Source organism: Aquarana catesbeiana, unplaced genomic scaffold (assembly GCF_042186555.1).
Source record: "Aquarana catesbeiana isolate 2022-GZ unplaced genomic scaffold, ASM4218655v1 unanchor237, whole genome shotgun sequence".
Lineage (NCBI taxonomy): Eukaryota > Metazoa > Chordata > Amphibia > Anura > Ranidae > Aquarana > Aquarana catesbeiana.
This window is the reverse complement of record NW_027362665.1, coordinates 909,296-924,414: the sequence shown is the minus strand read 5'-3', so window position 1 is coordinate 924,414 and position 15,119 is coordinate 909,296. Positions and strand designations below refer to the sequence as shown.

General features: G+C 43.5%; 1 protein-coding gene across 1 annotated transcript in view; it reads left to right on the top strand.

Moving 5' to 3' along the window:
• Positions 1-15,119, top strand: part of LOC141122060 (uncharacterized) — a 396,180-nt gene that overhangs the window by 14,281 nt on the left and 366,780 nt on the right. The window lies entirely within an intron of this gene.

Below are 15,119 nucleotides of genomic sequence, written 5' to 3'. Positions count from 1 at the left end.
GCTCTACAGACATTTGCCATGCCAAGAAATGACATCATTTCTTTTTTGGTATGTGATTTGGGGACTTGAAGGATGGCCTCTTTTCGGATCTCATGCAAAAGTCTACCTTCTTGAGATAAAATGTAACCCAGGCATTTCACCTTTTCTTTCCACAGTTGTAATTAGTCTTTGCTGACCTTTTGACCTTGGTCTGCGAGGAAATGCATCAGAACCATGGTAATTTTACATAAATTACTACCAGAATGTCATCCACATACAAGAGAACTTAACTCACACTGGGAGGTACAAACCGAGACAAATTATTGGACATTTTTTGTGAGAATATAGTTGGACTTTCACAATATCCCTGGGATAACCTAGTGTATGTGTACCTCTTTTTTTTTCCATGTACATAAATGCAACCCAGAACTGACTGTCTTTGTGTAAGGGAATGGAAAAGAAGGATTACTGTTTTCAATAACAGAAAATACCTCGTTCTCTGGGTAGAGCTCGTTCAGGAGGACATGCATGTCTGGGACCACCGGGGCCCTCGGTAATACGGCCCTATTGACTGCCTGTAAATCCTGTACGAGTCTCCACCCATCTTTCTCTCCCTTATGCCTCCTATACCTCTGAATCCCTCTGGATTTTAGTTTCTCATCTCTCAGTTGGACCCAGTTCGTGATAAGTTCTCCTAGCTCATGCCATGATACCTTGGGGTTCCGGGTGACCGAAACATGAGGTACAGTATCCTGCCTGTATATTTGCAGAATAGGCTGTGGTAGGAGACAAGTAGCCACGCTATTTCCTTCCTTATCACAGTACAGACATTTTAATAGAACTTCAGTGTTAGTGAGACTCATTAACTGTTTCTCATAGAACTTATCAGGCCCAGAGATCTTTCTGTAGTACATGGTGCAATAGAGGTTTGCCTGGACCTTATACCTTTTCCTCACGGACTCTTCATCAATTATTTCTGCCAGGGTTTTGGGTATATTTAATCCCTTAGTTTGCAAATTCCAGGCTGTACCAGTATCAGGGCTCATTATCCACGGCTGTGATTTGTTTTTTACACAGCCGATGGGCTCTGAGACCTCCCTCCACTGGTACGACAGAAATATCAAGAGCGTGCAACATGTCTCTACCCAACAAATTAACAGGACATTTAGTCATAATGACAATTTTACACTGAGCCTATTTACCTGTCTGTGGATCTTCCACAGTAAGACCTTCAGACATGACCTCCTGGTGCATCAACCCATTTTGCAGATTCTACATATACTACACCTTTTTCTTTACCTTTTTCATATCCAGCGGGTGTATTAGGGTCCTACAAGCCCCAGTATCACAGAGAAATGTTAGCCATCTACCCTTCACAACCAAGATTATTTCTGACTTGACTTTAGCATGCAAACAAGTTTCAACAGCGCACACATCCAAAATTTCAGATTCTTTCTCATCATTTTCTTCTGTATCTCTCTCTGCAGACATACCAACATCTTCTAGTCATGCTTCTTCCTCTCTGTTTGACCTACATTCTTTTGCCAAATGACCTCTTTTACCTCACAGGAAACACTCCCTTCTCTTTTTTTTTTTTCTTTTTTGTTTTCATAGTCCTGAATACGGGGCCTTGTTCAGGTGTTTCCCCTCCTTCTGTTCTCTATCCTTGTTATAAGAGCATTTCTCCTGTTTTCTAGTGCTGCATCATCATGAGGCAACACAACTCCCTGATTGTTTAATCCACTCCAATCTCCCACTACATGATGCCAGTCGGGACCCAGGATCTGTCTGATATTCTGCTCTATTTCCCTCCCAATAAGATGATAGTTAGCAATCATTCTCATGATACCATCCCTGATTTGAGCTATGTTGACCTTGGGATGTGGTACCCCTTCAGTAGTTTTTTTTTTAACATCCTCGGGGGTCCAGGGGCGATATACCATCATAGTGTTGGAGACTACTATACCACCTACATTTTGTCCTGCCCTAGGGTTGGGAACTTCAAATAGTGGAAATTCTTCCTCTCCACATTCTGTTTGTTCCCCTGCTGAGGGGGATATCAATTGGTTCACCAGGTCCCCGAAAAATTTTGTAACAGTTGCTGTAAAGGGGGTCCCTTGTGGACTCCTCTGGACAGCAAGAGTCATTTTGAGAGGGGGTTTAGCTGCAGCCATAGGAGAATCGGTTGCATCTGCGGGTGACCCAGGTGACCATGGGGGAACAACAAACAGTGGAGAGTCAGGTTGCATTTGGTTTGTTACGTTTTGTTCAGTCAATACTTGCTGAACTAAACTTCAGAGGACGGTCATATTATTGTCCTCCTCTTTGTTCAAAAACATAGTCTTTTTATGGTTTTCTGAATTTAACCTATGGTTAGCCTCCTCAAGCCATTTCTTTGTCTGGGGAAGGCCTAATTTCTTCTGTTTTCTTATTTTCATGCCGGCATAATTTTTAAGCTTTCTACACAGTATTACACAATAATCCTTATTTAAAAACGCATCAAAATCATACTTTGTTTTCCACATTTTAAGAAATGTCACATTCTCTTTGTCTAGACTACACATATACTTAACATCTTCATTCACACCAACAGATTTTCCATGGATCATACCTACTTTGTTTACCGTGCACACGGAGCTCTTTTTTTGTTAATGTCTTCTCACAATGACACAACACACGCACACAGTATCTTATCACTTGCAATCACTCACAGACTTTCTAGTCATGATATATCACTTCTAGATTACTGATCTTGTGTATTGCTAAAACACTGGTGTCTTAAAGAATTACAGAATTACGAGGAGACTGAATTCTCCCGACTGTTCCTTCATTGTTACTTCACTAACTTGTAGAGAGCATTTACAGAATTACGAGGAGACTGAATCCTCCTGACTGTTCTTTCATCGTTACTTCACTAACTTGTAGAGAGCATTTACAGAATTACAAGGAGACTGAATTCTCCCGACTGTTCTTTCATCCTATCAAAACATTTAATATTTCAGTCCTTGATCCAAGGGTATTTATGTGCCTTCTCAGGATTAATACAACATATGAGGCTGGCATGAACACTGCGGTCCGCCAAATGTCCTCTATTTGTTACTTGGAAATCTATCAGGCCACACCCTTGTATCAGGGGGGTTCTTTATCTGGAAGTATTTTTGATCCAAGGGTATTTATATGCCTGGAAAGCTATCAGGCCACACCCTTGTATCAACGGGGGGTTCTTTATCTGGAAGTATTTTTGATCCAAGGGTATTTATGTGTCCCCAAGGGATTTTCTGCAGTTTACAAGGCTGTCTGGATCTAAGATCCAATCGACAAATTTCCTTTATCTGCACCCGGATATTAGTATGGGACCATACCCCTACATCAAATGACAATTAACCAGAAGAAACAAACAAGAACACACAAGAGAGAACACCCGCAGTGCTCGACTGCCGACAGGTCGCCCTGAGCGCGTCTTCCCAAAACGCGGGCTTGTCACTAGGTCTGCCCATCCAGGATGGCCACAGACGGATCTATACGGGGAATACGTGACCACTTATTTCCCCTCAACAAGAGTAAAGCAGATAGGACAGAACAGATAAACATTCAATCAATCTCTATATTGTATGTATATATTCAGATCCCTTATTCATCAAATTCCTAATCAAGTCTAACACAAAAGGTTAATAATAAAATAAAAATAAAAATCTTACCTTGTCCCGAGAGCGGTCTCTTGTGCTGATCCGGTAAGTCGCTGCCTGGGAGGCACTAGTTCAGCGGACCGGCCTCTTTTTAACATCTAATTTAAGACGGAGGACTTACAGTTTTGCCGTACGGTCATCGGTCACTGTTGGCCAGTGCTTCTCGGGGGACTCCCGGCTCCTCGAAGGACCAAATTGTTAGGGAAATAATTCACCATCTCAGACCGTCCTCGGGCATCAAGGTAATATTTATTGCATATGCAAGAGAAATGAATAGCATTACATCTTCATGCTGTCATCGTCATTTCTAAGGAAAATACTGTGGTACATGTCTTTTTTTATAAGCCCTGGACACCCCCCTTTCCTGTCTTAAAACATGCCCAGTCTCATGTATTTTCAACTTTATTCTGGACAGAACAGGAAAGGTGGAAGTGTCTGTTACAGACTGTTATCTTCATCTAACAATGGTTACAGGATACTGACTTGAAAACTCCCCAAGCCAGCACAAAAATACAGGATACATTAGAAAACTGCATATCCAAGCATATTATATTGCTGACTCCATTTTTTTACTAGTTTTAGCTCAATCCTAGATTCATAGCTTATTTCTAGGCCATGATAAACAAAATGGCGTCTTTCATAACTGACATTTAAAGTATAATTTCTCTAACACACCTTCATACACACTCAGGGCTCCGCCTCTTCATACACACTCAGGGCTACGCCTCTTCATACACACTTAGAGCTCCGCCTCTTCATACACACTCAGGGCTCCGCCTCTTCATACACACTCAGGGCTCCGCCTCTTCATACACACTCAGGGCTCTGCCTCTTCATACACACTCAGAGCACCGCCTCTTCATGCACACTCACAGCTCCTCCTCTTCATACACAGTCAGAGCTCCGCCCCTTCATACACACTCAGAGCTCCGCCCCTTCATAAACACTCAGAGCTCCGCCTCTTCATACACACTCAGACCTCCGCCTCTTCATACACACTCAGAGCTCCGCCTCTTCATACACACTCAGAGCTCCACCTCTTCATACACACTCAGAGCTCCGCCTCTTCATACACACTCAGGGCTCCGCCTCTTCATACACACTCAGAGCTACACCTCTTCATACACACTCAGAGCTCCGCCTCTTCATACACACTCAGAGCTACACCTCTTCATACACACTCAGAGCTCCGCCTCTTCATATACACTCAGAGCTCCGCACCTTCATACACACTCAGAGCTCCGCCTCTTCATACACACTCAGAGCTCCGCCTCTTCATACACACTCAGGGCTCCGCCTCTTCATACACACTCAGAGCTCCGCCTCTTCATACACACTCAGAGCTCCGCCCCTTCATACACGCTCAGAGCTCCGCCTCTTCATACACACTCAGAGCTCCGCACCTTCATACTCACTCAGAGCTCCGCCTCTTCATACACACTCAGAGCTCCGCCTCTTCATACACACTCAGAGCTCCGCACCTTCATACACACTCAGAGCTCCGCCTCTTCATACACGCTCAGAGCTCCGCCTCTTCATACACACTCAGAGCTCTGCCTGTTTATACACACTCAGAGCTCCGCCTCTTCATACACACTCAGAGCTCCACCCCTTCATACTGTTAGGTGCAGTTTTCAACTTAACTGCTTCTAGTTTATATTGCTTTGCCAAATTTAGCTCTATTAGAAGTAAAACACAGATTCAAAAAGTTTCTGTATATCAGCTCCGAGCCTTAAAGGTCCCGTACTGTCAACTGAACTGTCGGTTCTTTATTGGGGCTTTTTATAGGCTTGGTTACAAAAGCATCAGTTTGAGCAAATTTCCATATAAGGTAACAAGCAGTATTTCAACATACATGACGCTGGTCTTACACATCTGGAAAGACTTAAGCTAGTATTGCAACATATACTGACACGCACACATAATACAGAAAAATGAAAAACAACTTTAAGTAGAACTCTAGACCATTATTTCCAACCTTATCAATTTCCCCCTTTGACATCATCCCCTCCACAATTCTGGGTCCTTGCAAACAAGTGAACAGCCGATACTTCAAAGAGTACTATCCCTGACCACGGGTTGTCAGAGGAGGATAAGTCTTCTTTATTTACCCTCATCCCTCAAATCCATACCTGCATCTTATAAGCAAAGAGAATAGAAAAGGGGTGATGTCAAGTTACCCTTTTTGTCATTAGAGTTCCTAATACCTTTCTCTTTCTATTCTGTCTGTTCGTGCCTTAATCTTCCTATATAAGCAACAGTTTATCACGGTAAGCAGTACAAAAGCTAAAATTAGAATAAGTATCGGATTGAGCATCCAATTAATAATTGCAGTAGCAGTGGGTGATCATCCAGCAAATACATCATACCAATGATGTGTTGTTTCATCTCTTATTTGTGAGGATAAATGTATTAATTTCCCTTTATCTATAACCGCAGATATTAGATTATTTTGAAGGGTATGTTCTTGTGTCTCTATGTGTTTTCTAAGTATTTCGGACTCATTTAAGATTTGCCGTAAGGGCTCTAATGATATTATAAAAGGAGTAGTATCAGTAAGATTATCTACCGTCCATTCTAGATTAAATATTTTATGTGCATCTGGTTCAAAAAGGAAAGTGTCATTTTGCCATTTAAGCATTTTAACATTCTTTACGCATTCTGAAAAAGGGGCCGTTTTATTTAAACTTTCCATAGTTTCCTGATCATTTGTGACTAAACAAATATGTTGTGGTCCTATCTCCATAAATCTGTTTCCTACACCTACTGGTAATCTCTGAAACTTACATATGTTAGATTGATGTTTCAATAAGCAAAGTTCATAGACTGGAGAACTTCTTCCACAGACTATTCCCTTATTAGTTTTAACACATAGACTTAGATCATGAGTCATGTTTTGTGTATCTACATAGTGTCCATAAATCTCAGGGTACAAAAATTCAGGTAGATCCTTTCCTATCAGGAGTGGCATCACTATTAACTTACACATTACCTGGACCTCCTCCACTTTGTATACATCAAACCTTCCAGCACACCATCTTTCCTCACATTCAACTTCTTTTCCTGGTACTTCAAACCATGTACTTTCTAAATTTAAACCCTTAAAATAGTTCATCCAAGTGCGATAATTCCCTAATCGTAGCTCATCTCGAGCTCTATTAATTTGAATGTGATAAGATAGTGTAGAAAAAGCACATTAAGTAATGTTTATGAACTTCTGATTTGCTTTCCACAACTCCAGACTGGCTAGTGCTGTGTGATTAACCATAATATTGAGATATTTAGTTAATTGTACCTGGCTAATTTGTGTTTCGAATGTTGTAGGTAACCATTTGCTTGTGATTATTAAACTATCATCTATGTGACTTCCTGCACATTTCCACTTATTTTGTATCATTTCCATCTGTATCCCATTCATTACTCCCATTCCAGTTCCTGCAGCCCCGAGAACTGTATCATACCATCCTCGGCGATACCTACATTCTGGTAGCTGGGGAAAAGTTACATTAAATTTGATTTTTGTTTTCTGTTGTGATACCAAAACATTTATGCAAGATCTAGTAATAGGAGTTAATACAGAGGATTCGAAGATGGTGGGTAGAGCGTCCTCTATCTTTATATTGAAACCATAATGTTGCCATTGTATATATCCTCCTGTTGTGTTGTCCCATTTCCTTACTGGTACAAAATACCATGCGGTACAAATATAAGTTGCAGATTGATTGGTACTAAGAGGACCTATTAGATTGAATTGCCCACTCCCCCTTGCTGGTCTAGGACCTTTTCCCTTCTGTGCTATCTCGTATTCTTTTGAATTCGGAGTTCTAAGTAACTGTAGTAATTTGTCTTTTACTTCCCTCCATGTTTCAGATGGACCTAACTTATGACATTTATGCGGTGTGTTATTAAAGGGCCATGTTAAATTGTCCCTCCAATGGAAAGTTATGTTTACTTGTGCTTGTGATTTGGCTTTTATCCACACTACTGGTGAATCCATATTCTGCATCATGTAAAAAGGACCCTCCTGCCCTGACACCTTGAAATTTCCTACCGTATACCATTCGTAGTAAGGATATTGCGTTATACTCTTATCCTGATTTACCCATCTAAGATCAGTACTGTTTTCATGAACTGTTACATTGATACCGGGAGTCCATGTGTAAACAAACATTTGAAAACATTCAAGCACTATTATCATAGAAGGATCGTCATTCTGTTTCTCTCGGTTCAGGACTCTTTTTGCAGTGTGATGCGTGGATCCAGGCTGCTTTTCCCTCCAACTTGACCGATGTGGGAGTGGTCAGCAGTACTTGATATGGTCCTTCAAACCGTGGCTCTAAGGCTTTTCTGGTATGTTTCTTTACATAGACCCAATCTCCGGGGCTCAGCGAATGAGTACCTGCTATAGAGTTGGGATCTGGAAGGGAAGAATACACATTCTTGTGGACCTTGGTTAGATGCTGTTGTAATTGTATCACATATGCAGTCAAACTATCACATTGCAATTGCATACTCTGTGGTAGTATAAACCTAATCTAGGTGCATTCCCAAAAAGTATCTCATATGGGGACAACCCCGTTTTTCCTGTTGGGGTATATCTTATGGAAAACAAAGCCAAAGGCAGGCATTCAGGCCATGGCTTGTTTAACTCTTGCATGGCTTTCTGTATTTTTAACTTTATTGTCCCATTTGCTCTTTCTACTGACCCTGAACTCTGTGGGTGATAAGGGGTGTGGAAACTCTGTTGAACCCCTAACATGGTCATCACATTCTGCATTACTTCACCTGTAAAGTGTGTCCCCCTATCTTATTCAACTGTTTCTGGTAGCCCAAACCTTGGTATCAACTCAGTGATCAGTTTCTTAGCTGTGGCTTTTGCCGTGGCTGATTTTAACGGGTAGGCCTCTGGCCAACTTGAAAATAAATTGATGCACACAAGTACAAATTCAAAGGGGCCACTTTTTGGCAGCTGTATGTAGTCAATTTGCAGCCTCTGAAAGGGGTATTGGGCCCGAGCTTGGTGTTTTCTTGGCGTTTTTACCTTTTGTCCTGGATTATTCAGGAGACAGATTTGGCATGCTGCACAGTAGTTTTTGGCCATACTACTGAATCCTGGTGCAAGCCATCCTTGGTTCACAATTCTATACATGGAATTGGAACTGACATGGGTAGGTAGGTGGATTGCCGTGGCCATGGCTGGGTACAGAGAGGCCGGTAGGCATACTTTGCCTCCTGCCCTCCATACATTGTCAGGGTAAATTTGGGCTCCCATCCTTACCCATTTGTCCCTTTCACTCTCTGCTGCTTGCTCATGTAGCTTGCTCAACTGTTGCCATGAAAGCTTTACTGTACTTACCTCTGCCACTGCCACTGTCTCAGGGTCCATCTCTTTCTGGGCTGCCTGTTTCGAAGTTAAATCTGCAAAGGCATTTCCTTTTGCTTCCCTTGTCTTTGCACTTGTGTGTGCCGCTACCTTCAAGATGGCTACCCTTTTAACTTTTTGAAGATGTGTCAAAACCCATTTTATTCCTTCCGCATGTTTTACTGGTGTACCTGCTGCTGTCAGATACCCTCAAGCTCTCCATATATGGCCGTAATCGTGCGCTACGCCATAAGCATAGGCAGAGTCAGTGTAAATATTTCCTTCTTGTCCTTGCAAATATTTGAAAGCTTGTTCTAAAGCTTTTAATTCTGCTTCCTGTGCTGACATGTGGGCTGGTAAGGGCTGTGCTTCAATCACCTGTGTATCAGTTACTACTGCATATCCTGTGTGATATCTTCCTTTATCGTCAGCAAATCTGCTGCCATTTATATACAAAGTGTGCTCAGCGTCTAAAATTGGTGTATCTATAACATGAGGGAACCCCATTGTCTCTTGTTCCATGAGCTGAAAACAGTCGTGCTCAACTATCTCTTTAAACAGAAGAGTGTCAGTTTCCTCATCTCGTTCCTCCTTATTCCTCCTTGTCAAATCTGGTGACTGAAGAGGCAAAAAGGTGGCCAAATTTAAAGTTGTACAGCGCTGAAAAGTGACATTTGGAGGTAAAAGTAAAGTACACTGTAACCTTAGTTGCCTAGCCATGGAAATGTGTTTGGGCTGTACTTGAGACAAGATTGCATGTATGTCATGTGTGGTGTGCACTACAACTGGATTGTCTAGAACAATTTCTGATGACTTATCTATGATTATTGACACTGCTGCTACCGCCCGTACACAGGCCGGTGAACCTCTGGACACTGGATCTAGTGCTGCTGAGAAGTAAGCAACGGGCCTTTGTTTTATATGTGACTGCGTCAAAATTCCTGTTGCATGTCCGGTGATCTCAGCAATGTATAGATGGAATGTCTTGGTATAATCAGGTATACCGATAGCCGGTGCAGAAATCAACAACTGTTTCAAAGTGACAAACGACTCATAAGCATATACGGTACGATTTTCAAACAATCGTATAATGCTGCATCAAAGAGCTAGGGTGGGGTATCCATTGTCTACAATATGACACGATACCCAGAAACATACGCAATTGTTTGAAATTTCGTGGGGGTTTGGTACTAAAGGTGTCATGGGTGCCAAGATTTTATTCACTGCCCGCAAGTCCTGTACCATTCTATATTTGACTTGACTGTCAGTGCCGGTCTTCTTTTTCATTGGATACAAGGGAGTATTAGCGGGTGATTTTATTTCCTTCAATGCCCCCGCTTTAAGCAGGGATTGTATTTGTGCAGCTATAGCTGCTTCCTGTGGTGCACTAAGGGGATATTGTTTCAACTGGGGAAGGACGGCACCTGGAATCAACTGCAATTTAACTGGGGAAACGGGTAGTAAACCAACATCTGCTTGATGACTTTCCCACAAATCTTCTGGGAGTGTCAGCAGAGCCTGATATATATCTGGAGGAGGGTGACACAGAATTTCGGGTTCCTCCTCAAAATATTGTATCACATTACACGTGTCAAGGTGTTGTTCCTCATCTATCGTTAATGTTACTGTACCATCTGTATGATATGCAATATTGGCTCCCAATTTTTGTAAAATATCTGCTCCCAGCAGATTTGTTGGTGCTCCCTGTGATATTAAAAACCGAGAAAGAAAAATCCTATTTCCAACTTTAACCTTTAGGGGCTTTATCAGGGGAGCGTCAGATAAAATTCCATCATACCCTGTAATTAATACTGTTTCAGTGGACTCCTGGCCGGGCCGTATCACCGAGTCTGAAAGCAGGGAGCGCGAATCTCCGCTGTCCACTAAACATGAGATGTTTTTATTGTTTATTTGTATTGGGATGTGTAACATTTTTGTATGTGATTTTCCTAAGACAGGAGCGAGTCATGCCCTCTGATCCTCCGATAGATTAGGAGGTCCGGAGGCCTGTCTAGATCCATATCGAGTATCAAACCTGGCTGGAGATGAAAAGTCGTCTCCTTCATCTCTCATTCTTTTCCTACAATTGCGTTTCACGTGGCCAATTTTGTTGCAGTAGTGACAAGTCAAAGGTTTTCGATACTGTCCTCTTTCCCTATCATGTGGGGTGGTAATGACATTAACTGTAGGGTGTCTTCGGGTTTTCGTCTCTACCAGGTCAGCCTCTATTCCCTGTGCTTTTTGCAACAATGTTCCTCTATCTCTAGTTGCTCTCCACTCCGGTGTACAGGCTTTCAGTCTTTCACTTATCTGTGGAATTAATCCTTCCATAAATTGTCTATTGAAGGCTCGGATCGTAGTTGGCTGAGCCAAATCCAATCCTTCATCTGCCATCAAACTTTCCATAGACAAGTAAAAGTCCGATACAGTCTGTCCTGGAGTTTGTTTCATGGGTGATATGGACCCTCTCTCTATTTGTTTTGCCGTACAGAAAGCTTCCAACCTAACAACAAATGGGGCCCTTGAATCTATGTGTCTGACCTGTCCTGCATGTAGGTTGCCATCCCCATAAACCTGGTCTATAGGTCAGTGTGGACCTACTTCTGTCATAAATTGCTGAAACAGAGTAGGAGTCATTTTATGTCTACACAAATCTTCCCCATCTTGCCATGTTGCATCATGTGTATTCATCAACTGTCTTACAAATCTACAAAACGCAGCTGATTTCGCTACTGGGTCTGGGGCATTCTGTATTAGTGCCATAAGGGCGTCTGGTGACCATGGTGCCCAGGTCCTTATTTGCATCCTACGAGTAACAGTAGGTGGGGCACCCGGGTGAGCGGCTTGTCCAAATTCTGGATTATTTACCTGTACAATGTGTGTATCAGTGCGTACGGGGGCTACAGTTTCTGGATGAGGTTTTTGTGCCCCACAATGCACACATTCTATTGCCCATTCTGGGTTTTGCGCTCCACAAACCTGACAAACCCATTCCCTGCCTTGGAGTGAAGGATATATCTTATGTGGTTTATGTTCTATGTCAGTGTATGGGGGTGGGATGGCTGAGCTGGGGTCAACCAGAGCCTCAGCATTTTTTGTTCTTCTATCCTTCATGTCCCAACCATCACAATCTGGGTTATATTTCCACCCCTCTTCTTTCACTCTATTAGAGACCTTAATTAAGCATTGAACCTGACGCATCCATTGCTTCTCTAACACCTCTCCTTGTCTGTCCCTTTTTATTTCCTTCCACACGTCTGGGTCTAAACCCGCTGCTCCTTTTACTTTGAATTTATGAAGTATGGTTTTTAAATTTTGTGCTTCATCTGTCCCATATATGTTCTTAATTATCTGCGGCACCGTATAGTGGGCCACAGTTCCTTGACGGGGTTTTGTATACCTCTGACCCATTCTAACATTCCGTGCCTAGGTAGCGTGTGGGACACTGTTATATGTCCCAAAATAAAAAAAAAAAGGAAAAAAGTGTGTGCGGGACCCTACAACAGTTCCTCGTTGCCTTCCTCCTAGGGTGCTAGAATACTAAAAACCTCTCCGGGATGAGATTTCTGAAATCGAATTACTTTATATGCTAGCCAACTAACAAATATTATAATCAGAATGGCGGCTACAACATATACAAACATTCCTTTAAGTGGCCAGGTATCCGACTAGATCTCCGGGCTTATGGAGACCTCATTCCGCCCCGTATCTGGGATCCCTCTCGTGCACTCTTATCCCTGCTTTATGGAGCAGACAGGGCTTATACTCTCAACCCGTCTTATGGTTTATGACTTAGATGTGAAGGTTATGCATAGGCGTGTGACCCGCCCCTGAAAGGGCGCTTTCACTTGCCTAGTTCGGCAATCCTCCTTCTAATTCATACCATCCTAAACATGGCTCATTCTTTCACTCAACATGGACAGACAACAAATTATCAGCAGAACAAAGGATTTATCTACAGCAGTTCAGAACTCACCCCTACAGAGGCTGCAGCTTGCTTTATGGGCACACTGCATGGAGAACCGTTTCTGACAGAACGGCTAAAGGCACAAATCAGGGAAGCACAGAATATAAGAAGAAATAAAGCTTTCTCTTACCTGCGCAGGTTTTTACTCTGTGCTTCCCGGAATGCCTATTCCTTTTGTTCCGTCAGCCTCGTTCGTCCACCTCTTGTAGTTTCAGTGCTGAGTCCCTGTTCGGGCGCCAAAAATGTTAGGTGTGATTCTAAGTTAATCGCTCTCCTCTTTGTACTGCTGATTTCAGATCTTATACTCTTATAGAAATGAGACACAGAAAACTTCTCTGTAGTTCAATTCTGAGCATGTGCGCCTCGTCACGCTGCTGCTGCTGCTGCTGCTGCTGAAATCTTTATTCTTGCAAAGCTTTTATACAATACAGAAAGATGACGCAAAAGCTTCTGTGTTTTAACAAATTACCAAAAAAAGATAAAACAACCTCTTTCTGTCACAAGATGATTAAGAAATACATCTTTCAGTCACGGGGTGATTAAGAAATACAGGAAAGCTGAACCCATACAGTTTATATTGCAACATCTCCTAGTTTTTACTAAAACATGAAATCAAGTAAAGTGGAACTCTGACTCTGATCTTATCACTGTAATCCTGGCGATCCTAACTTAAATACAGTGCCCAGCAAGCCTGCTTTGTTCCCTGACTGGCCATTGGATTTATCCAGCCTTCTGGAGCACCATCCGTGGCCGCGATCGCCGGATCTCCCCGCCCGGGGACTGCCTGTAGGACAGACCACGGCTGCGGCCTAGTCCGTGGAGCGGCGGCCATCTTGCTGCACCCGGCGGCGGCTCCTACACATTCTCTGGCCACATCTTGCTCCCCAGAGACTCCTGGTTACCTGCCCTGGCCACCGGACTACCTGTGGGCACTGCCACAGCATCTTTACACCCTGTAGCAGCTGGCTGGAAGGTCTGAGGCCCCGACCTGGTGCCTGGAGCAGCGACCATCTTGCTACACCCGGCGGCAGCTCCTACACATTTCCCTGCCACATCTTGCTCCCCAGAGACTTTAAGCCGACGGATTTCTTCACATGCACCGCCGGTCATCCCGGCCAGCCAGAGGAAGGGGTAAGAAGTTGAAATTTCCCCCCCAACCGGTGGAGACAGAGGCGGCCTGTGCAGGCCGCGTGGGGTCCGGGAGGCGCGCTAGTGGCAACATGGCATCCCAGACAGAGCAGCCAGAGCAGTCCCCCTCTACACAGCCAGGCCTGGCTGATGTCCTGGCTGCTATAGGAAATTGCCAAGCCTCCCTTACTACCCTTACCTCCAAGGTAGATGCTGTGCAATTAGATGTTGGCCTAATAAGGCTGGACATGGATAAAATAAGGGGCAGACTTTCTGTTGCAGAACAGCGTTTGGGGCAAGTGGAGGACACTGTAGAGGCTCATGGAGCAGACTTAAGGGCCCTGCAAACTAAAATTAGAGCACTGGAATATAAATCCGAGGATGCGGAAAACCGTAATAGGAGGAACAACCTCTGTATTGTAGGTCTGGCGGAAGGAGCTGAGGGGAAATGTCCGACGGAGTTTATTGAAGGCCTACTACGTTCCCTCCTACCAGGGGCTCAATTTTCACCTTTCTATGCGGTGGAGCGGGCTCACCGGATCCCTCCCAAGCCGGGCCCCCCTGGAGCACCGCCACGCACATTTATCCTAAAGTTTCTGAACTTCCGTGACAGGGATGAAGTGCTTCGGGCTGCTAGAGTACAGGGAGAAATATGCCATCAAAATAACAAGCTACTTATCTTCCCTGACTACTCTGTAGAAACTCAAAAGCTCAGACGCTCCATTGACCAGGTGAAGGCAGCCATGCGTCTTAAGGGCATTCGATACAGTGTTCTGTTTCCAGCACGGTTGAGGGTTCAAGACTGGGAAACTACCAGATTTTTTACCTCCCCCAGGGATGCTAACGCATGGCTGGAATCATTGCCCCCCAACCGTTAAATGCTGCAACATGCTCTTATGTACTTCTGCTCTGAATATTGGCCGCTGATTGTTTAAATCTCAACAGGGGAATTAATCTTGAACCCGTTGTGCCTTTTGTATTCCCTGTCAGTATACAG